This window comes from Acinonyx jubatus, chromosome D3, assembly GCF_027475565.1.
Source record: "Acinonyx jubatus isolate Ajub_Pintada_27869175 chromosome D3, VMU_Ajub_asm_v1.0, whole genome shotgun sequence".
NCBI lineage: Eukaryota > Metazoa > Chordata > Mammalia > Carnivora > Felidae > Acinonyx > Acinonyx jubatus.
This window is the reverse complement of record NC_069392.1, coordinates 88,831,600-88,853,441: the sequence shown is the minus strand read 5'-3', so window position 1 is coordinate 88,853,441 and position 21,842 is coordinate 88,831,600. Positions and strand designations below refer to the sequence as shown.

The window sequence follows — 21,842 nt, the reverse complement described above, 5'->3', positions numbered from 1 at the left end:
AGGTACTGGGAGTGATATTTTAAGCTCCCTCAGCTTTGTTTCAGGTTCGAGTGTATTAATTCCTATGCAAATCATTCTGTGGCAGAGTTCACTGTCACGCTGATGCTGGGAAAAGAGACTTCCATATATTAGTAGAAAGAAAGAAGAAATTCTGGGAAGATGTCTGAAGATTCAGAGCGCAAATCAAGGCAAGGCCTATGCTAATGCCCCAAATCTTTCTCCCCCCAAAACCTTGTAATACTAAACAACACAGAGCAAACTCGTTGCGTAAGGGCAAGTGGGGCTGAACTCACGTAAGAAATGCACAGCACGGACCACATTCTCAGAATCGTGGACAGCAGCCACTGGAGGTCCGCCACGCTGGAGATGATGGTACCTTGTGTCCAGTCCACACCACGTGGCCATCCATCAAGCAGACTTGAGTTTTCATTTCTAACATAACTTCTGGGAAGGGAAACAGGAAAATACACAGAGAGGTGTGGATATTTTTTTGGAATCTTTAGAATATTTTTTAGGTCACATGTATGTGCCTAATTAGAGAAAAGATACTTTGAGGGCCTTCAAGGACCATGAGGTTTATAGATGTTACCCATTCATCTCCTCTCGACCCTACTCCAAACTCAGTCTCAATCCCGCAATCGGTGATTGATTAAGCAAAACTTCTGAGCCTTGAAATGATAGCCAGGATTAAAATTTCAGCAAACTCTGGAAGTGTCAAACAGACGTTAAGTTCAAATGGTGGAGCGGGTGGGAGGTAAGATGGGAGGGGGAAGGGGTGCGAGAGGACAGAAGAGCAAAACCAGGGAGACGCCCAGCCTTTTCATGCCATCTTTCTGCTCCTGGGAGCCCTTCTGCTAAATCTCCTCCGGCAGCCATGGCTGAGAGGGATGGAAAGTTCCAGGACAACCGTTCACCAAAAGCTTTTATGGAATCACCAAAGTTAAGAATACCGGCTTCTACAATGAGAGAAAATATTTAGACACCAAACGTGTGATCAATTCCATCTTTCTTCTCTTCAGAGACCCTTCAGGAAGGTAGAAAGAGCTCACCTGTGTGAGTTATAGGTCTCTCAGCATGTCACCGCACAAATGAAGCTGCTATAAAGCCAGCCATTATATGTTTCAGAAACTCCAGTTGATTTAGTGCAATGGTGGTCTATATGATGCTGTTTTAAAAAATAGTAATTATGTTTGTGAAAATAAGATGATTCCTCTCTTGTGAAAATTCATATGGCCGCTCTTTCTCTGGCTGTAACAGCTGAGGAAAAAACAAATGCCTTTTTTTGTTTCAGTTTTCTTTTCCAATAGTAATTTATGACTCTTCTACATTGCCCGAATAACAAGTGACTTTTCAGACGCAAAAATAAAAATATGTGTGTTTTTTTTTTAAGCCATTAGTATTTCCAAGAAACGACTTGGAAACAGAGATGTAGTTGATATCGGAGACATCTATTTCCCAACTTCCTAATTTCAGTCTGAAAATTACAGAAAAGAAGCCATGTTTTCAATTTTAAAGAAGTTGTTGGCCTCTGGTAATATTTCCTCCAAGCAGAAGGTGGTTTTCTCGTGTGAGTTTCCAGCGCCTTTTCTCTCCGCCTCCTCATTCACTGCTTGCATGGTCAGTACCTGGAAAAGTAGGCTCGAAAGTTGATGCCAAAGGGCACCTGACCGAAAAGAGAGCCTTGCCTTTGTACAAGACAAAACAAGCTTTCTTTGACCACCTGGGGACCTCCAGAGCTCGTTGTGGATGGACCCGCACGTGTTAGCCATGAGCTCACCGTAAGGTCATGTGATGGAAGGAGACAATGGTTCTAAAAGGAAGGCAATAAGGTCACAGATCTTCGAGTGCCACTGATTGATCTTAAGGACCCAGGTCCACAGAAAGAGAAGAGTTTTCAAGAATATTAACATTTATCACTCACAGGCCATATTTACACCCTAATGGTAGAATTTTCTGTAAAAGATGGCTATATGCCAATCCAGTAAGAGTCCATTTACTTAAATAAATTTCACCATAGAAAGACCCTGAGGGGAAAAATTGTACAAGTCTAATAAATTAAACAAATATAGTATCAGTATAATAGAACGGAACCCTCCAAATGTGTGGCACAGAAGTGTCTCTTTACATGTTTGCCAGTGCATTAGCCTTCTAAGCTTTTATAATTAAAAAATAATTATGCTTTGGTACAAAACAGAAGAATAAAATTTCAAATTTTACGTTTATGAGAATAAACTGGAAAGGCATAGCCCTTAAGTATTAACTTTTAATTTCAAAATAATCAAAACTATTTTTTTTTTTTTTTTTTTGAGAGACAGCGAGCGGGTGAGGGGCAGAGAGAGAGGGAGACAGAGGATCCAAATCAGGCTCGGCACCGACAGCAGACCGCCCGATGAGAGGCCCGAATTCACGAACTGTGAGGTCATGAACTGAGCCGCAGTTGGACGCTTAACCAGCTGAGCCACCCGGGTGCCCCAAACTAAATTTTTATTATTTTTTTATTTTTTATTTTTTTTATTTTTTTTTCAACGTTTATTTATTTTTGGGACAGAGAGAGACAGAGCATGACCGGGGGAGAGGCAGAGAGAGAGGGAGACACAGAATCGGAAACAGGCTCCAGGCTCCGAGCCTGACGCGGGGCTCGAACTCACGGACCGCGAGATCATGACCTGGCTGAAGTCGGACGCTTAACCGACTGCGCCACCCAGGCGCCCCCTAAATTTTTAAATAAAATCAATGTAAACGTTTCTATAGCTCATCCGTAACTGTCCAGAATCATTTGGAATTCGGTAATTGGTGGCTGAGTGATCGATTTGTGTATTCCCTTCTAAGAGAACACATACCTAAAATCCAATGCTACCATAAGCTTTCTCATTCAATTAACAGATTTGAACCAGGACATGGGTATGATGTGGCAATATTATAAATATGGTAAAAATGTTCAGTCTTTAAATGGGATCTCCTTTGTCACTTAGCAAAAGCTGGAGACCTTTTTTTTTGTTTTTTTTTTTTTTGGCAATTTGGGAAAGCGTAAATGATAACCCATTCTCCTATGCTAAGTGTAAACAAGGTGTCAACGAGGCATCGTTTACATCCAGATGAATAGTCTGTGGCAGAAGAAAGTGAAGCCTCAGCCAGAATTCAGAGTTGCGGGGTCTGTGGTCAATGCATGTTTCAATGCTTCCTGGGGTTTGCAAAACACATGAAACACATGTGTATCTCCAAGCCCAGAGAGTTTAATTGATTTTCTAAATAAATTGGATTAATCCCAATCCTAATAGAACTTCTCGTTCTAAACTTTTTAAAATTTTTCTAAATTTTGTTAATGTTTATCCATTTATTTTTGAGAGATAGAGAGAGAGAGAGAGAAGGAGAGCACAAGCAGGGGAGGGGCAGGGAAAGGGAGACACAGGATCCAAAGCACGCTCTGAGCTGTCAGCACAGAGCCCAACATGGGCTCGGACTCACAAACTGTGGGACCGTGACCTGAGCCGAAGTCAGACGCTCAACCCACCAAGCCACCCAGGCACCCCTAGAATTTCTCATTCTAAAGCACACGACACGGTGCACATTATTACTACTGGGTAGTCTCAGAGGAACTGAAATAGGTCCCTTACTGGAAACAAAACACATATGGGCCTCAAACGCCAGGTAAGCCCCGTGGAATGATATTTCACCATATTCAGTGTGGTAATTTACATTTTCCGCATGCCGAGGTCAACAACTCAGATGAACCAGGACATTCTGGCTAATGAACCCTTGGTTTGAACTTAGTGTGGGTGTTTAGAGACGGGGAGTAGGTAAGGTTCCTGAATTTCTCATTCAAGAGCCTCTTTTCCCAAATGTCCTTCCTTATGAACCTGCGAGTATCCCTTTCTACCTTGAGAACGCAGCCCTCAGATGATCTGCTCCGTGGGTCTGCCTGCCCGAATGACGCTGGGAAATGCTAGCCGAGTTAACTGTGCATTTTGGAGAGAATTCCTCCCACTGTCATTTATCAACCTCCTGCTTTGTCTCGATGACGCCTCAGTATTCACACAGTACTAGCACATTCTCATGGATCTGAAAAGGAAGTCAGTTTGCCAGGGATAAATAGATAACTCTTTACCCTGAACCCTGGGAGTTGATGCTCTTGTATCAATCTGTGTGCCCAGGTGCATGGAAAATGTATGTGCGTCTGGTATGAGACGACAGCCAAACAATGCCACCCTGAACTTTCCCACCATGATTTGCTACCTGTCCCCCAAAAACCTAGAAACCTGGGCTCTGGCCAGAAGTAAACGAGCAGAACAAATGAAAGAAAGAAATAATGTCTTTGTAGTATTTATAGTCTGTAGTCTAAGTAGAAGCAGGAAATACCAGAAATTTCCAAGAGAGGGGCCGTTTCCAGGAGATTTTTCAGACTAATTTTGCATAACCGCATTTGCTTATCCAAGGGGCTTAGACAGCTTGAATGAAGCATCTGAACTTCTGGGTGCTCATTTGAACCAAAGCCAAACCCTGAACTTTTCAGGTTTCCCTGTCATTAATCAAAATTTCAAAGATCAATGGCAGGCAATGAATCAAGTATAATGGCCACCATCAATTGGGAGAGCAAGGAGTGGCACCGGGGGAATCGCCGGAACACGGTGTTGGATAAAAATCTGGCCGACTTTGACTACCGAGTGAATCAGCGCTGCGATCTGGTACCGAGAAAGCTGACCGCGTGCGGGAGGCACCCTGCCGTGGAGAAGGAAGGAGAGGCTTCCAGAGTTCCAGAGCTCATTGAGCACGGACCTCAGAACACCGGGGGGGGGGGGGGGGGGGGTAGTCCTGGATGCCTAAAATGTCACGTGCTGCCCTGACACCTTTGAGTCCTCCCAGGGCATCAGAAACTTGACCGTGACCTCACCTGCCCTCACCAGACATGCCCCCCACCCAGCAGGAGAGCCTCCCTACCCAGCTAGTTTCCCCTCTCTGCTGAACCAGCTGCACACATCCCCACCCCAGTCCACGACTAACTGCTCCACCTCCCTGAGGGCCCACAGAACTATTCCAACAAACCAGTGATGTCCTCCCGCAGGAACCAGGGGGCATGTTCGCCTTTCATTACTACAAAGCCTGCTTCCTGCAACCCCTGCTGGTTCTCCCTGCTCCCTCGTGCAGCCCCCATGTGGCCTCACGTGGCATGCAGCGTGTTCTTCGGGGGCTGTGGGTCTGCTTCATTAATAAACTTCTGTTTGATGTCAGTCCTGAGCATTCTGCACTTGGCCGTCCGATACCATTTAGGGCGGGGGATCGTCCTCTCCCCAGTGAGGTGAATAGGAAGCAATCAAACTAGATGACGGTGTCAGTAGGCGACCCTTTGGAGGGATTTGTAGAAAGGTTCCAGAAATAAGAGCCGGAGAAAATCATTTGCCCGAGAATATTTGACATATGACTCAAATCCACCCTTGTGTGATGTTTGTGTTCGTGCGTGTGTGTTACCCACACACAAAGGAAAACGTGCATTATCAAGGAATAGAGCCTGTGTCAGGCACACACCTGCATGCCTGCAGTCCACAAAGCGTGCTCATGGAACACCGGATCCAAAGGGTATTTAGGGTGTGGTGAGAAAAATATAGGCTTAGTCAAACAAGCGTGAGAAATGCTGACTTGAACAAACTTAGACAAGTTTATTATTAATGTGCATTTCAAACCATCAAACTTATTTGAGGTCTAATGTTCCAGAACAATATTCCAGTAAATGTCAGTCTATAAAATGACATTTGGGCTTAAAATAACTTTTAAAAAGTAATAGAACATATTCTTGACCTTGTCTCCATGATTCGCCATAAATAATATACTTATTTATTTGACATCAATTAAAAAGGAAGTAAAAAAAGAAGTCATTGTAAGGTATTCATGAAAAACTTGTTTTTCATTCTACCTCTACTGCTCCCCCTGCTAACTCCTACTACTCAGCCACTCAGAATCCCAAAATAATGAACACTTCTCTCTCTCTTTTTTGTTCGTTTGTTTTTGTTTACTTTTTTTTTCCCCCTCTCTTCTGGTACATTTTTCTCAGTGATAGCTATATGAATACTTTTAGACTCATATTAGGCCTAATAAAAAACAAAAATAACTGAGCAGGAACTTAGGAGTACTGTCTAATGAAAACATGATCTATAGGCAGACACAGACGCATGTTAGTAAGTATTTTAATATCTGGTTTAGAAGTTCCAGTCTATTGTTATGTGAAATACATGACTCATCATATTTTTTTTTTTTTTTTTTTTTTTGCTTAAAATGAAATTACAGAATGCTCATTTTAAAACTTCATGATTCGCAAATTTTCCGAGGTAATATTCTGGAGAATTCTCCTACTAAAATAATGTTGAAATCATAGATTGATTAGATAGATAGATAGATAGATAGATGACGGATGATAGATAGATAGATGATTGGTGGGCAGATAGAGAGATAAATAGATAAGCAAATAGATAGATGGATAGATAGATGATAGATAGATAACAACAAGCCACATGGCAAAGAACGGAGCCATGTAAGTGGGGAAGGTAAGTCTGATATGCTAGACTACACTGAGATCCACTTATCGTCAGGATAAATGCCATTTAAAAAAAAAAAAAAGATCTGGGGCGCCTGGGTGGCTCAGTCGGTTAAGCGTCCGACTTCAGCTCAGGTCACGATCTCGCGGTCCGTGAGTTCGAGCCCCGCGTCGGGCTCTGGGCTGACGGCTCAGAGCCTGGAGCCTGCTTCTGATTCTGTGTCTCCCTCTCTCTCTGCCCCTCCCCCGTTCATGCTCTGTCTCTCTCTGTCTCAAAAATAAAAATAAAATAAAACGTTAAAAAAGTTAAAAAAAAAAGATCTAAAGACATTTCAACCCAAATTGGTCAATTTAATTTTAGATAAATTTGTGTATTTTTAATGATTAAATTTAAATTGATGTTTTTCCAGTTTGTATCCTTACTATCATTGATTAACAACGAGAATAATGCATACAGCAGAATTAGTGCACAAGAGCAGTTTTGCAGCTACAATAACCCAGTCATTCAGAAATCACTAAGCAAATACCATTAAACATACATTATGCTAGAAATTAGGGACAGAGTCATGATTCAGACATAGTCCCTTTCTTCAAAGAATTTATAATCTATTCACACACTATAGAAAGAAATCCCTTTGATTTCACATATATCATATTTGATGTTGATTCCAGGGGAAATTTCCTTAAACAACTTAAGGAACATATAATGTTGAATTTATTTTAACCAATAGTTCTGGTGTCTTATTTCAGCCAATGGTTTATACAGAGCCATTCCAAATATATTTGTACCTGGACAAGAAAAAGCCAATGCAAAAGGTGACCTCACTAAATTCTTACTCACTGAGATTGTCTCCCAAACCACAACCGCAATAAGGAAACAACCAGCAATTAAAATGTCCTTTACCTGTGGCCCAGGTTGGGGTTTCACAAATACTCTCTTACTAGCAAACCAGGAATTTTGACACATCTCCAGCAGATTGCATCACAGACACACACACACACACACACACACACACACAGTCACAAAACTGACAAAAAGGGAAAGCTGGAGACAAAGAAAAGCACACCTCCTACAACAGTGAGGAAACGTCTTGCAAAAAGACAGGACCTCGTCCACCTGACTGACTCCACCCTCAGGAGTAAGTGTTCGGCACAGCAGGAGCAGGTCGTGGGGAGGCGTGCCAGGCTCCCACACCACGACCATCGCTAACCGCAAGTGCCTCGTGTTATTGTCTGCGTATTTGTCTCTTGCCCTAAAAGACTATGAGCTTCATGATGAAGTGTGAATCAACATAGCAGTGAAAAAGCCAACGGTGACACAAAATGAAGGCAGAAAAAAGAGATGGAGAGAGATTAATAACTCCGACTTTACCAAAGTGATTCATCAATCACCCACCCACCCGAGGTCTGCTGTGCAAGGCCTCGCTGGCAGGGGTCCTGCCTCGCGAGGCTGAGGGGGTGCTGCCCTCTTTGGTTGCTGCCTGGACAGGGACCTCTAAGAGTGTGCAGGGACCACAGCGCCCCAACCACCCAAGGGGAGGGCTGGCGGCCTTTGTCGGCCATGTGCACAGCAAGCAGCCCCCACCTCTCTCCTCGGGGCTGGCCCTCCTGTACTGCCCTCTCTCAGGCAAGAGCAAAGATGCCACATTCCTTGGGATGGCCACCCACGGGAATTTGGGCAGCTCCACGAGCACGCTACCCGAACTTCTGTGTGGTAACGCAGGGAAGCTTTCTTTGGACTCAGAAAGTCCTGGACTCACCTGATGGCGTGACTGCTTTGGCCTCGCTACTCATCCTCTGCCCACCGTCTCGGGACAGCACGAGCATGGAATCCCAGGTATGTAAGCTAGCAATGTCATGGGCATCTTTGATATTCCTATTGGCCGCTAGAGGCTTTTACCCGCTGTAGAAGCTGAAGCCTGGAAAGGTTGGGCAGGATGTCTCTAATATTACTGTCAGTTGTGACAGGAACAGAAATAAATGCAGGTATTGTGGTTTCCGTGTTGGCAATCAACATACATTTTTGTTAACAACCCCTACTCCGTCACAGGGCCCTTATTCATGCAAATTAGTTTCTGATAGTTTCGTCCACCATTAAATAGCTAATATGGGCTGAGTTCAACATCCTCAGACAAAAAAAAAAAAAAAAAAACCAAAACCTCACAAAAATGTGAGTTCATTGACATGGCTAAAATATGTTGTCATTAATTTTGATAGGAATGATTTCCAGTGGGCTGAATCTAGGGAAATGGTTGATTAAGTAGGAGAGGTAACAGAAAAAAATATGTCTAAGTTGATATGAGAAAGGACGTGGAGGGAGAATGTGGGGCGAAAGAAGAGGTTTATTGCTACAAAATCACACTTGTCACCTTCATTCTTGGTGCAAATTCTCTCTGCCCAGGGTTATGGGCCATCAGGCGGGGCCTCAACTTCCAGGAGGGAGACTGACATAATCTTCATGCCTGGCATGCATTCAGTTGAAGGACTTCACCTACAAAACCACTATTTCGTTTTCAACTACCGTATTTCGATTTTAATTCCTTTTAGTAGGCTTTAGTTTTTAGAGCACCTTTCGGCTCACAACAAAAGGAAAGGAAAGGTACTGAGATTTCCTTTAGACTCCCTGACCCCACACACCTGTCCTCCCCCACTGTCAGCATCCCCCAGAAGAGTGGGCTATTTGTTACAGTCAATGACTCTATTTTGACATGTCATTATCACCCAAAGTCCATAGTTGGTTTACATTAGGGTTCACTCTTGGTGGTGTACATTCTATGGATTTGGACTGAAGTGTAAGGACCTGTGTTTGCAATTACAGTATCGTGCAGAGTAGTCTCACTGCCCTAAAAATCCTCTGTGTCCCCCCTGTTCATCCCTCACTCGCCACGGACCCCGGGCAACCACTGATCCTTTTACTGTCTCCATAGTTTTTTTTTTTCCAGACTGTCATAGTTGGAATTATATATTATGTGGCCTCTTCACGCTCTATCCTTTCACTTAGTGCTGTGCATTTAAGGTTCCTTCATGCCTTTTCATGGCTTGGTGGCTCATTTCCTTTCAGCACTGAAGAACATTCCATTGTCTGGATGGACCACGGTTTATTTATCCATCACCTCCTGAAGGACAGCTTGGTTGGTTCCAAGTTTTAGCAATTGTGAATAAAGCAGCTATAAATATCTACGTGGAGATTTTTGTGTGGACATAAATTTTCACATCCTTTGGGTAAATACCAGAGAACATGATTTCTGGGTCGTATGGCAAAAGTATGTTTCATTTAGTAAGAAATTTCCAAGTTGTCTTCCAAAGTAGCTGTAGCGTTTCTGTATTCTTACCAGCAGTAAATGAGACTTTCATGTGCTCCCTATCCTTCCTGATATTTGGTAGCATCAGTGTTTGGATTTGGGCCCAGTCTCCCGAGATCATATGATGTAGAACATCTTTAATATGCTTATTTGCCATCTGTATATCTTCTTTGGTGAGGTGACAGTTCAGATTTTTTCTCGATTTTTAAATCGGGCTGTTTGTTTTCACACTGTTGAAGTTTAAGAGTTCTCTCCTATCTTGAATAACTCATTCATCAGACAAATCTTTTTTCTAAGTTTTTCATTCTTTCATGGATCACGCCTTCGGTGTTGTGGCCAAAAAGTCATCGCCATAGCCGCCATAGCCATGGTTACGTAGGTTTTCTCCTACGTGATCCCTCCTGGAGTTTTATAGTTTTCCATCTTACGTTTGAGTCTATGGTCCGTTTTGAGCTAATTTTTTTTAATGGGTATAATGTCTTGTCTAGATTCTTTTCTTTTCTTTTTTTTTTTTTTTTTGTCATGTTGATGCCCAATTCCAGCTCCATTTGTTGAAAAGACTATCCTGTCTTCATTCGGGTTACATATGTTTCTTTGTCAAGGTCAGTTGACATGCCTCTGGGCTCACTATTCTGGTCTATTGATTATCTATTCTTCACCGATGCTACGCTGCCTTGATCACTACAGTTTTATACTAAACCTTGAAGCCACGTAGTGTCAGTCTTCCAACTTTTTTCTCCTTGACTAATGAGTTGGTTGTCCTGTGTCTTCTGTCTCTCCATAGAAACTTAAGAGGCAGTTTGTCAAGGTCCACGAAGTAACTTGCTGGAATTTTGGATTGGGATTGCATTGAATCTATAGACCATCTTGAGAAGAACTGACATCTTAACACTATTGATTCTTCTTATCCATAAACATAGAATATCTTCCCATTTATTTAATTCTTCTTATTTGTTCCAAGTTTTGCAGTTTTCCTCATGTAAATTTTTTTTTACATATTTTGTTAGTTTTACGTCTAAGTGCATCGTTTGGGGGCCGCTAATGTGAATGGTACTGTGTTTTAAATTTCAAACTTCACTTGTTCATTCCTGGCAATGTTGAAAAGCAATTCACTGTTACATTAACCTTGTATCTTGCCACCATGTTATAATTGCTCGTTAGTTCCAGGAGTTTTCTTTTTGATCCCTTCAGATTTACTAGATAGATGATTATGTCATCTTTGAACAAAAATAGTTTTCTTTCTTTCTTTCTTCCCAATTTTTCTATCTTTTTACTTCCTTCTCTTGCCATATTGTATAGCTAACAATTCCAATACGATGTTGAAATGGAGTGGTAAGAGGGAACATCCTTGCCTTGTTCCTGATCTTGGTAGAAAAACTTCTAGTTAATTACCATTAAATATGAATTCAACTGCAGAATTTTGTAAGTGTTCTTTGCAAGTTGAGGAAGTATCCTTATTTTTAGTTGCGGGGTTCTTCATCATGAATGGGTGTTGGATTTTTGTCAGATGTTTTTTCTACGTCTATTGTATAATCATGTGATTTTTCTTAGTTAGTCTGTTGATATGATTGATAACATCAATCAGCTTTTTAATGTTGAACCAGTCCTGAATACCTGGGATAAACCCCATTTGGTCACGGTGTATACTTCTTTTTATACATTATTGCATTTAATTTGCTAACATCTGGGGTATGGAGGGTTTTTGCATCTATGTTCGTAAGATATATGTGTCTGTTGTTTTCTTGCGATGTATTTGTCTGACTTTGATGTTGGGGTAGTGTTCACTTCATAGAACTATTCCCTCTGTTTCTTTCTTCTGAAAGAGACTGTAGAGAATTCATATAATTTCTTCCTTAAATGTTTGGTAGAAATTACCAGTGAACGCATATGGGCCTGGTGCTTTCTCTTTGGGAAGGTTATTAATTATGGGTTCAATGTGTTTACTAGATACAGGCCTATTCAGATGGTCCATTTTTCCTTGTTTGAGTTTTGGCAGAATTTGTTATACAAGGAATTGGTCTATTTCACCTAGGTTACCAAGTTTGTGGACATACAGTTGATCACAGTATTCCTTTATTATCTTTTTATTTATTTTTATAAGGATTTTTTTAATGTTTGTTTATTTATTTTGATAGTGCACCGGCAAGAGAGAGCAGGAGCGAGAAGGGGAGGGGCAGAGAGAGAGGGAGAGAGAGAATCCTAAGCAGGCTTCATGCTGACAGGACTTGATCTCACGAACCGTGAGAAATTAATACTCGGACGCTTAACCAACTGAGCCACTCAGGCTCCCCACTTTATTATATTCTTAGTGTCATGGGATCTGAAGTGATGTCTTCTCCCTCATTTCTGATATTGGTAATTTCTGTCCTCTTTTTCTTCATTAGTAGAGGCTTATCAATTTCACTTATCTTTTCAAAGACTAGGATTGGGATATATTTTTTAAATTTTCTCTTTTGATTTCCTGTTTTTGATTTCATTGTATTCAGGATATGTTTTTAAAGAACTCTGAAAATGTAATAAGAATAAGCCACCCACGGTGACAGATGTTAACTATGCTTATCACGATGAGCATTTAGTAATATATATATATAAATATTGAATCACTATATGGTAGACCTGAAAGTATAATATTGTATGTCTACTATACTTCAATTATTTTTTTTTTAAAAGAATAACCCAACGATAAAATGGGCAAAGAATTTGGACAGACATGTCTCCGAAGAAGGTATACAAATGGTGAAAACGCACACGGAAAAATGTCCAATGTCATTTCTCATTAGGGAGCTGCAAACCAAACCCAATAAGATACCACTAGACATCATCAGAATGGCTGTAATCAAAAAGACGGCCAGTAACAAAAGCTGGCAAAGATGCGGAGAGATCGGAACGCAGCTTTGCTGGTGAGAATGTAAACTGGTAGGGTCACACTAGAAAACAGTTTGGCAGGACCTCAAAATGTAAAATATAGAGATATCAGATGTGCCGCAATTCCACTCCTAGTAACTGCCGAAGGAAAAATGAGAGCATATGTCCATGCAAAGACTCATAAATGAACGTTCATAACAGTTAATATTCATAATAGCCAAAAAGTGGACACAACCCAAATATCCATCAACTGATAAACGCATAACACAAAATGTGGTATGCCCATACAATGGGATACTATTTGGCAATTGAAAAAAATGAAAGGAATAAAGTACGTGTATGTACTGCAAAGATAAACTTCAAATGTTTTGTCATGAAAAGAAGCCAGTTGCAGAAGATCAAATATTATATTATTCCATTTATGTAGTGTCCACAATAGGTGTATCCATAGAGATAGAAATAGGTCAGTAACTAGCTGGGGCTGGGGTGGGGGGTTGGGGTGATGAGAGGGGAATAGGGACTGATCCCTAATAGATACAGTTTCTTCTGGAGACGATGAAATTATCTAAAACTAGATTCTGGTGATCATTACACGAGTCTGCAAATACAGGAAACACTTTGAACTGTATATTTTAAATTGGAGAATTTTACGCGCTGTGACTCCTACCTCAATAAAGCTGTTATTAAAGAAAGCATTCCGATACAATAAGGAGATTACTAAAAACAGCCCTTCTTCCCATAGATCTGGCATTTTTTATCAATCCCACCACATTACATGCTTCTCCATATGCTTGGTTTAGTTTCGCTACTCGGGGATTCTTACAGTAAAACATTTCTGGGCAGCCTCTACCGCTTTATCTAGATTATATGCAATATTTCCCAATAATAAAGACTATTTACATCTATATTTCTGAAGGAGATGGATATGATTTCCTCATAACACTACAAATATAAAATCTTAAATGTCTTTATGGACAGTCTGACGAAACAATAGGACTTCAATGGTTAACTCATTTGTCTTCTCCCTTCAGGACAATACTTCAGTTTTAAAAACGTCCTCTGCTATATTCCCCTCCCCCCAAATATGCATTCAAAATGGCTTGTGGAATGTATGTTAGATAAATCTTTTTCACTATGTTGAAAGTTTAAGTGATTTAATAAAAATAGAATCCAACATTTTACAACTTGAACAAGCTTTCAAACGCCACATTTACTAAACTCCATTCTTTCGGTGATGGAATCATCTGAGAGTTCAGCCTGAGACAGGCTCACCTCCTACGTAACTCCAGAGGAACTGTGTGGGATGGGAGCCTGGCCCTGTAACCTGGTAAGGCCATGAAAGCTTAATTAATTTTCAGAAAACAAAGTGATTTGCATGGTCTAATTAGCCTACATCTCTGAAACATACCCCAAACAAAGCTAAGTGATACAGTTTTATGCAAACAAACAATAAAACCTAATCACTCCCCACGTTCACACACCACCATTATTATAGTTGTTCAACCTTTTTTAACTCTCCATTGCTTGGAATAATAATAACCTGTTAGAACTTTGAAATGAAAATCTTTCTACCTGACAAATGCTGATGTTTTTAAGTATTTCAAAAGCCAGTGTCAAACAGGCTTCTTGTGATTTCCATCTAGGTTTGTGCTTGAACGTTAGTGAAGTTATCAAGAGCAAAGGGCCTCAGATTAGCCCCTCCTCCATAATTCCCCAATGTCAAGCAGCAGGGGGAGCTCTCCTATTATCTAAGTGACCACAAACAAAGCACGGAAGCATTTTTATAGACTCTCCTGGGGACAATGGCGAGGGATTTTTTTCTAAATGGATGCTCGAATCCGAAGACCATTAATGCAATGATTTGCTCAAAGTTGGGAGCCGTACTTCATTCAGGGTCAAGAAGGTATTTCCTAAAACAGCCTTGTAAATTGATGAGGATGTGGAAGTTGTGAGACTATAGAAAATTGTCCCATTCCGAGAAGGAACCACACCCCATCACTTAAGTGGAATACAACTTAATTGTATCAGAATCTTAATGGCCATAATGAGCATCATCATCTCCTTGATATGATGGAGTGTTTAGAAAGGTTAGAAAAAAGATAAATTCAGACTAATAGATTTTTAGACTTTGAAAAAGGTGGATTTCTGCCATAAATTATATTGCAGGATGTACAAAATGAAAAGAGCTTCCAGAAGTCTTAGACTCTTGAAAACAATTTGAGATTTTGTTAAGTTAAATGAAATGATGTCATGGTAAGGAAATGAATGATATACCCAGTAAGCTTTTCATGTAATTTATGAAAATAATACTATCACAATTAAAGAGAAGTTTGTATCATTCTTAATGATAACTGCTGAGTTAAAGTAACAATGCTCTTTCAGATGCTACACGGTGAGTATCACAATATGGTGAATTGAAGGCCATAAAATACAAAGCGGAGTTACCAAGAGGCAACAACAGCAAGAATTTTCTGTTTCAATGTGAATACATCCTCCAGCATCATATTGCTAAATGTGGCAGAAACCACGGATTGGCCCAAGTACCTATTTGCTCCTCTTCTCTCTACTAATAGAATTAACACATTTTTGGCTCCTCAGAGGAGAAACTACAATTCCCAGCCTTCCTCGCGGCCAGTAGAAGGCAGATGACTACATTCTGGCCTATAGGATATGAATGGAAGTCAAGTGATACGAGCTGAAGGGCCGCGAATGGTAGAGGACACATTGGGGAATGGAGCATGCTCACACCTACCCTTTCTCCTTCCCACCGGTAGGAAAGTGGATATGAGAATGAGTCACCTCAGATCATGTGGAGAGGACAAAATCCCTGGGAGTGAAGCAGTAAAACAGAAGGAACTTGTGCACCTTACAACTTGGCCAAGCAGAACCACCATGCTGGCTTAGATCCTTATGTCAGAGGGGAATGCATTGTTTAGACCACTATTATTTTGTGTTTCTGTCTCCATAGTTTAATCCATATCCTAACTAATCCCTAAAAGTTTATTTTTTTCCATTGTGGACTTATCTAAGAGTTTAGCAAGGGAACCCAGCACCAGATTGTTCTAGTGTCAAAAATTTATACAGAGACTTATTGACTGGTGATCCAATATTTGGGAGCTAAATAGATGATAGGTAGGTAGATAGACAGATAGATAGAAAAGAGAGACACACAGAGACACACAGAGAAAAATGATATATTTCCCCTATGAGCAGGAATTAGGAGGGCAAGAAGCAGGTGTTGCAGGAGGAGGAGAAGGAAGGGAGAGGGAAAAAGAAGAGAGAGGAAAGAAAGACCAATCTCAGTCTGGCCAGGATAGTTCCAGTTACATATGTGGCATGACGTAGTTAATAGTGCCTCCTTTTGGGGCTCCTGGGTGGCTCAGTCGGTTGAGCATCCAACTTTGGCTCAGGTTATGATCTCACGGTCCATGAGTTCGAGCCCCGCATCGGGCTCTGTGCTGACAGCTCAGAGCCTGGAGCCTGCTTCAGATTCTATGTCTCCCTCTCTCTCTGCCCCTCCCCTGTTCATGCTCTGTCTCTCTCTGTCTCAAAAATAAATAAAAACATTTAAAAAATTAAAAAAAATAGTGCCCCCTTTTGCTCTAAGAAGAGCCCTGATAAGAACAATATACTATATGGCCACTCTTTCCTTTGATGTACTTACAGAAGACCCCTACTATCTGAGACAGCCTGAGGTGGACTTCGTGTCCTGAAACCTGAAAGTACCTAACCCAGGAGAACATAAATATGCTAAGAGAGAGAACAGGGTCATGGATGACACCAAAACTGAAAGAATATAAAATGCAAATTGTCTAAGAAAAAGAGTATTGCAAGGAAAATGATAAAAAGCATAGGACTTCATCAAATCAAAATTCTAAGAAAAAAACCTTGGTAGAAATGCTTTTGATAAGCCCGAATGAGAAGCACAGGAGGGAGCAGCCAGAGAAGGTAGAAGGGAAGTCGAGGGAAGACCCACTGCGGGTACACAGTGAGATTCGGGGAGCAGGAACCTACAGAAGCCATCTTTCCATCAGCTCTTGACTTCCATAGCATCAACTGTATCAATAACCAGTAATGAATTACTGTGTGAAAGATACTCAGAAAGTCTCTGACCTTGTAGTAAATACCCAATTCACTCTACCCTAACATAAAACTATGGAAGAACATTGGAAGAACATAAAGTGGGCAAGAAGTAGCCTTCTAGGGGCATTTTATCAATGGCTTTCTGTTCTGTTCTGTTTTGTTTTAAGAAAACAGATACATCTTCAGGCTAACTGTGCATCTCTTTATTTCTTATGAATTCACGAAATGTCAGGGTTCCTAGTCAAAATTAACATTCGTTCAGCGGGTATACGACTAGCCTCTTTCATCAGACCCAAAGTACACTGACTTTGCTGTTCACAAGCACGAACTCCAGGCAAGATGATCAAACCACACATATGGCCAGCCGCCTTTGTTACCTGTGATTCAGAGTGACCAAGAGGGAGAAAAGGTAAGTGAGAAACCACTCCAAGTTCACACAATGTGCACATAATGCACACTTCTCATCAAAATTTTAAGAGACATAGCAAATCATTCACTGAGGTGCCAGGATTATTTTACAGTTTTAAATTGGTGCTTCAGCTAATTATGATTTTCCCTAAAACCCAGGAATATTCACATGTTTATTTGTGTATGATCTTCACAGACTCTTTGGATACTATAAAATTAATCACTCATAGAACACAAAGTTAATTCATGTGATAGGTGGCAGGGGTTTGTTTTATTTTTATTTTTTATTTTTGTCTTTTGGGTTTTTTTATGTTTTCTTGCTGCACTGATCTATATTTGAAAGCACTGGGAAGTTGGATGAATAGAAGCAGAGGCTAGGGAGACGGAAGATGTCTATTCCAGACTATTTATCCAAATTAGGAACAGTTCCAAGGGCATTTAGAGCTGAGACCAGGGGGGTGCACCAAAGTGTTTTCTTGAACATGAGAAACCTTTCCTCTAGGACAGACTGGGCTCAGATGATAGGAGAAACTCACCACACTGTGGCTGAGGGTAGATACACGACTATTGTCTTCATTATGGTTTAAAGCAACAGCCAGACAATGCAGTGAATTTCCTCGTCAGGGAAAGAGTGTGTAAGAAGCACGTAGCTTGTAATGTCAGGAAAAAAATAAGCTGACTTAATAATTGGAAGTCTTTGGCGTCAAGGTCACCGTATTGGGGCAAGTTAAGTGTTAAGGAATCTCATTTTTTCTTACTGGTAAAAAAAAAAAAAAACTCAAAGTCTTCAGGACCCTCTTCCCAGTAGGAAATGTAGATTCAGTGAGAACTGGGACAGTGGCTTGTGTCTCTCCAGTCCAGTGCCAGTGCCAGAATATGTAAGTCTTCCAAAAACCACCCACTCTGCTCTATACACAGATGCGCCCTGGCTGAAGAAAGCCTCACTAATGCAGAAGATCTGAAAGGCATACAAAATTCAAGAAAACAAATTGTGACCAGGGAAAGTTGAACAGGCTGTGTAAGGCTGCATTACAAAGCTGGCTGACGTTCATGACTGGAGAACAGTATTAGCAAAGTGCCTGGGAGAGATTCTTACCATGAAAGCGGCTGAGTCACTGGACCAAAGCCTCAGGGGCTCGGCTTGAAGCTGTACAGAGACTTGGAGAATAAAAGGAAAACCACACGATACAGCAGGCTGACCAAAGAACAGCAGGGACGATCACCAGTGTCATCAGTTCATAGTTTTAAAAAAGCAATCAGTAAAGACATTGGGGAACTTCAGGAAGCAATAAGCATAGAACTATATGGTCAGAAGAAATTAAAGACTAAGCCTGATCTTTTCAATTGTTGACACACGGGTAGGACATTGTCCTAGGTATAAATGACTTACAACCTGTTCACATTGTTCCATTTTAACTGGAGGCATGAGGACTTTATCCTAGGATTCAAACAGAAGAGGGGCATGCCTGGATGACCCCATCCACAAGATCTTTAAGCCTTTGGCGATGGTTTCCGGCTCTGATGAGCCAGGCCAACATGAGGAGGTGGGTAAGTGAAAGACCATTTATGTGTTCGCACAGTTTTGTCTGACACAGAACGTGTGGGACACGACTGTGGTATGTCTTTCAGAAAGACTCTGTTGACTCTGATATCAGGATCACCTATACTGATATTTTATTCATTGGACATGGTGAACAGTATTATTTTAATATTAAAAATATAAGTAAATATCACCCTGTTTATTCATTTTTATTCGCTTATCATTTTACTAAGCACATTGATCGGCAATTCTTAGAAAAGCACCTAACAGTTTTATGGTTTTTTTACAGTGTTTTAAAATAACTATCCATGTGTTTGGTCCTGCGCTTCTCTGATGCAATTCTCGGTCCTCAAATAAGCTTACTTATCGGGTGACAGGCGTCCCGGACCAATATTTCCCAACGTGGGGGAGTGTCTAACAGGCAGTCCTGCATAAGTTCTTTTTTGGCGTGATGGTAGACACGACACTGGCTATGTAGGACATTGTGATCGGCTGTATTCGGATGGTTTTGTTTGCCTTTATAAAGTACAAGTTCAGCACAAACTCAGAACTACCCTCCGACCGGATGCCGAGTCTGTGGAGCCCCCGGATGGGGTTAGCAGCTTCCGGTTTCTGCCCCTGTGCGGAAACAGTTCCCACTGCGCGTGCACCGTTTTCCTTCTCTTAAAAGCCATTTTTTTCTTTCAAATTTCCCCCAAGGCCTTTTCTCATTGAAGGCAAGACCAGGAAAACTTTTAGTAGCTAATGTTTTCCGTTGAGCCAAAATGGAGTGTTTCAAAAGTTTGGACTTTTGTGCATATTGAAGCTAAGTAAATGTGTTTCAGGAGTTCCCAAAAGTGAAGTTTTGAGAGAAGATGAAAAATAGGGAAAAACTTATCCTATGAATATTTTTAGTTTCTTTTTTCTTTTTTAAAATTCTGATTTTAGAAAATTGTGAGAAAGAATTAAGGATCCATAGTTGTACATGGCCAGAAGTACCCACCAAACTGAATAGAGAGGAAGATATTATCCGCCTTCAATATTAAATTCTACAGGTGCGTGGAATATTCACCTGTTAGGCAGATAGGATTCTCAGGCTTCTAGAGAATTCTAGACCTGTCAGAAACGGTTACAATGAAAAATATTTTCTCCCCCTGGGAAGCAGAAATATGCTAATGCCAAAGCAATTGCATACTTTCAAGTTATGTTCAGGCAGGATAGAAAGCGCCCATCTGAAATTCAGACCCATTTTTACCACATCTCATTTTTAATTATCTAGACAAATATGGCAACTTCTAGTTCACTTTCACTGAGGCTATCCAGCGTTAGACTTTCAAAAGCAGCTACCCTTCACAAGGATGTAGCAGCCGTTGGACAATTCATAGGCACATTCCACTATAATTAAAGCCAAGAAACAGTGGAGAACCATATCCAATTGAATCTGAAAAGAGAATGTTAGTCAGCCAGAACATCCTCATTCAAAATAGACTAGACAAAAAAAAAAAAAAAAAAAAAAAAAGTTCGGTAAACTTTAGAATTTTATAAAAAAAAAAAAAAAAAAAAAAGCCTACCAAAACAATGACTATACTAGAGAGAAAAATTGCCGTTAACTTTGAATGACACCCTGTAATGATTTTATCAAGTTTTCACGTCTATTAAATTATAGCTTGAGATCACTGGGCATCCCAGCTCACTTTAGTGAGAAACCCAAAAGCAAGCTGCTACATCCCGCGTCAGCGTCAGTTTTGAGTTCCGAGCAACCCCCGAGGGAAGGGGCCAGGTCTCACCTGTCCACAGGTGCAGTCCTGGGTGCCCCTGCACAGAGCCCGTGCGAGGCCAGTACACCTGCCTGGGTGTCCCGAGACCGCTTCAGAGATACACCGCGCAGAGGAAGAACCCCCATCCGGAATCTGGAGACAGAGTCCTTCCGGAGACAAGCAGGGAGTTAAATGGTGTGTTCAGCTTTGGAGTGCTTGGTCCAAAGTGGTCAAAGCAACAGTGCAGAGGACCGTGTTGGTAGCACCCTCATGTCGAATCAAGGCCAGGGGGTCAGGCTGGCAGGCCAAGAAGGAACACACACAGCACGTGTGCACCCTTCCATGCAGCTAGCCCGGGGCCCTGCCCCTGGAATAGTGCTCACCAATGTCGCCACCTTTGTCCTCTTAACGGGTCACATCATGCTGTCATCTAGTATTCCAGAGACAGGTTTGGGATTGTTTTACTGAGAAGTGGGCCATAGTTTATACCATTCTCTTTATATCTCCCACTCTTCATATGTTCACATGCGCGTGAATGCTTTGTGTTAAAGACATACGTTTAAGTCAGAAGAGCCTACAAGAGGACCCAGTAAATACAGAAGGGGAGCATGAGCAGATGTGCACTCAACTGGCTACGGGGACGCCCAGAGTCTGGGGACAGAGCCCTAGTTACTGCAGCAGGACAGGGAGGGCCATTGTACCTCTATGGCCCCATGTCCTCAACTGCAAAGCAAAGACATTGAATTAACGTCCCAATGTCTCTTTGACTTTTAAAAACATACCGGTCAGGGCACCGGGGTGGCTCAGTTGGTTAAGCGTCCAATTTCAGCTCAGGTCGTGGTCTCATGGTCTATGGGTTCGAGCCCCGCGTCAGGCTCTGTGCTGACAGCTCAGAGCCCTGAGCCTGCTTCAGATTATGTGTCTCCCTCTTTCTCTGCCCCTCCCCTGCTCGCGCTCTGTCTCTCTCTCAAAATAAATAAACATTAATAAAAATTAAGCAAACAAACAAAAACGTACTGGTCACCCAGCATTCCTGCTGGATTTAGTGTCAGGAATCCCAGAGAGCCAGCAGCTTCCCGTCATCTGCACCTGTGACTCAACCTTTCGGTCAACCCCTGACTCAACGTCTGTTTTCTCCTCGTTGTCCACACTTGCACAGATGTTGCGGGTGGGGTGGCTTTCCCTCAGAGCCGGCAAAGTCTTCTCTGCCGAGAGAACGAGGGCTTCCCATGACCGCCTGCTCCCATTCTGTAGAGGAGGAAGTGTTTGGAAGAGAGACGTAAAAAGGAAAAGTCACAAATGAATGGAAGAGGCTTTGGTGGTGTATCAGGCCGCTGTGCAGACCTTCCCTTCAGATGCTTCCTCCGGGGTTCCATTTCAGGTCA

General features: G+C 41.6%; 1 long non-coding RNA gene across 1 annotated transcript; it reads right to left on the bottom strand.

Moving 5' to 3' along the window:
- Positions 1-16,918: 16,918 nt before the first annotated feature.
- Positions 16,919-19,307, bottom strand: LOC128312530 (uncharacterized). Its single transcript, XR_008291931.1, has 3 exons — positions 19,085-19,307; positions 18,278-18,339; positions 16,919-17,150 (listed from the first exon to the last, which is right to left on the bottom strand). It is a non-coding gene; the product is annotated as an uncharacterized LOC128312530 (long non-coding RNA).
- Positions 19,308-21,842: the final 2,535 nt, after the last annotated feature.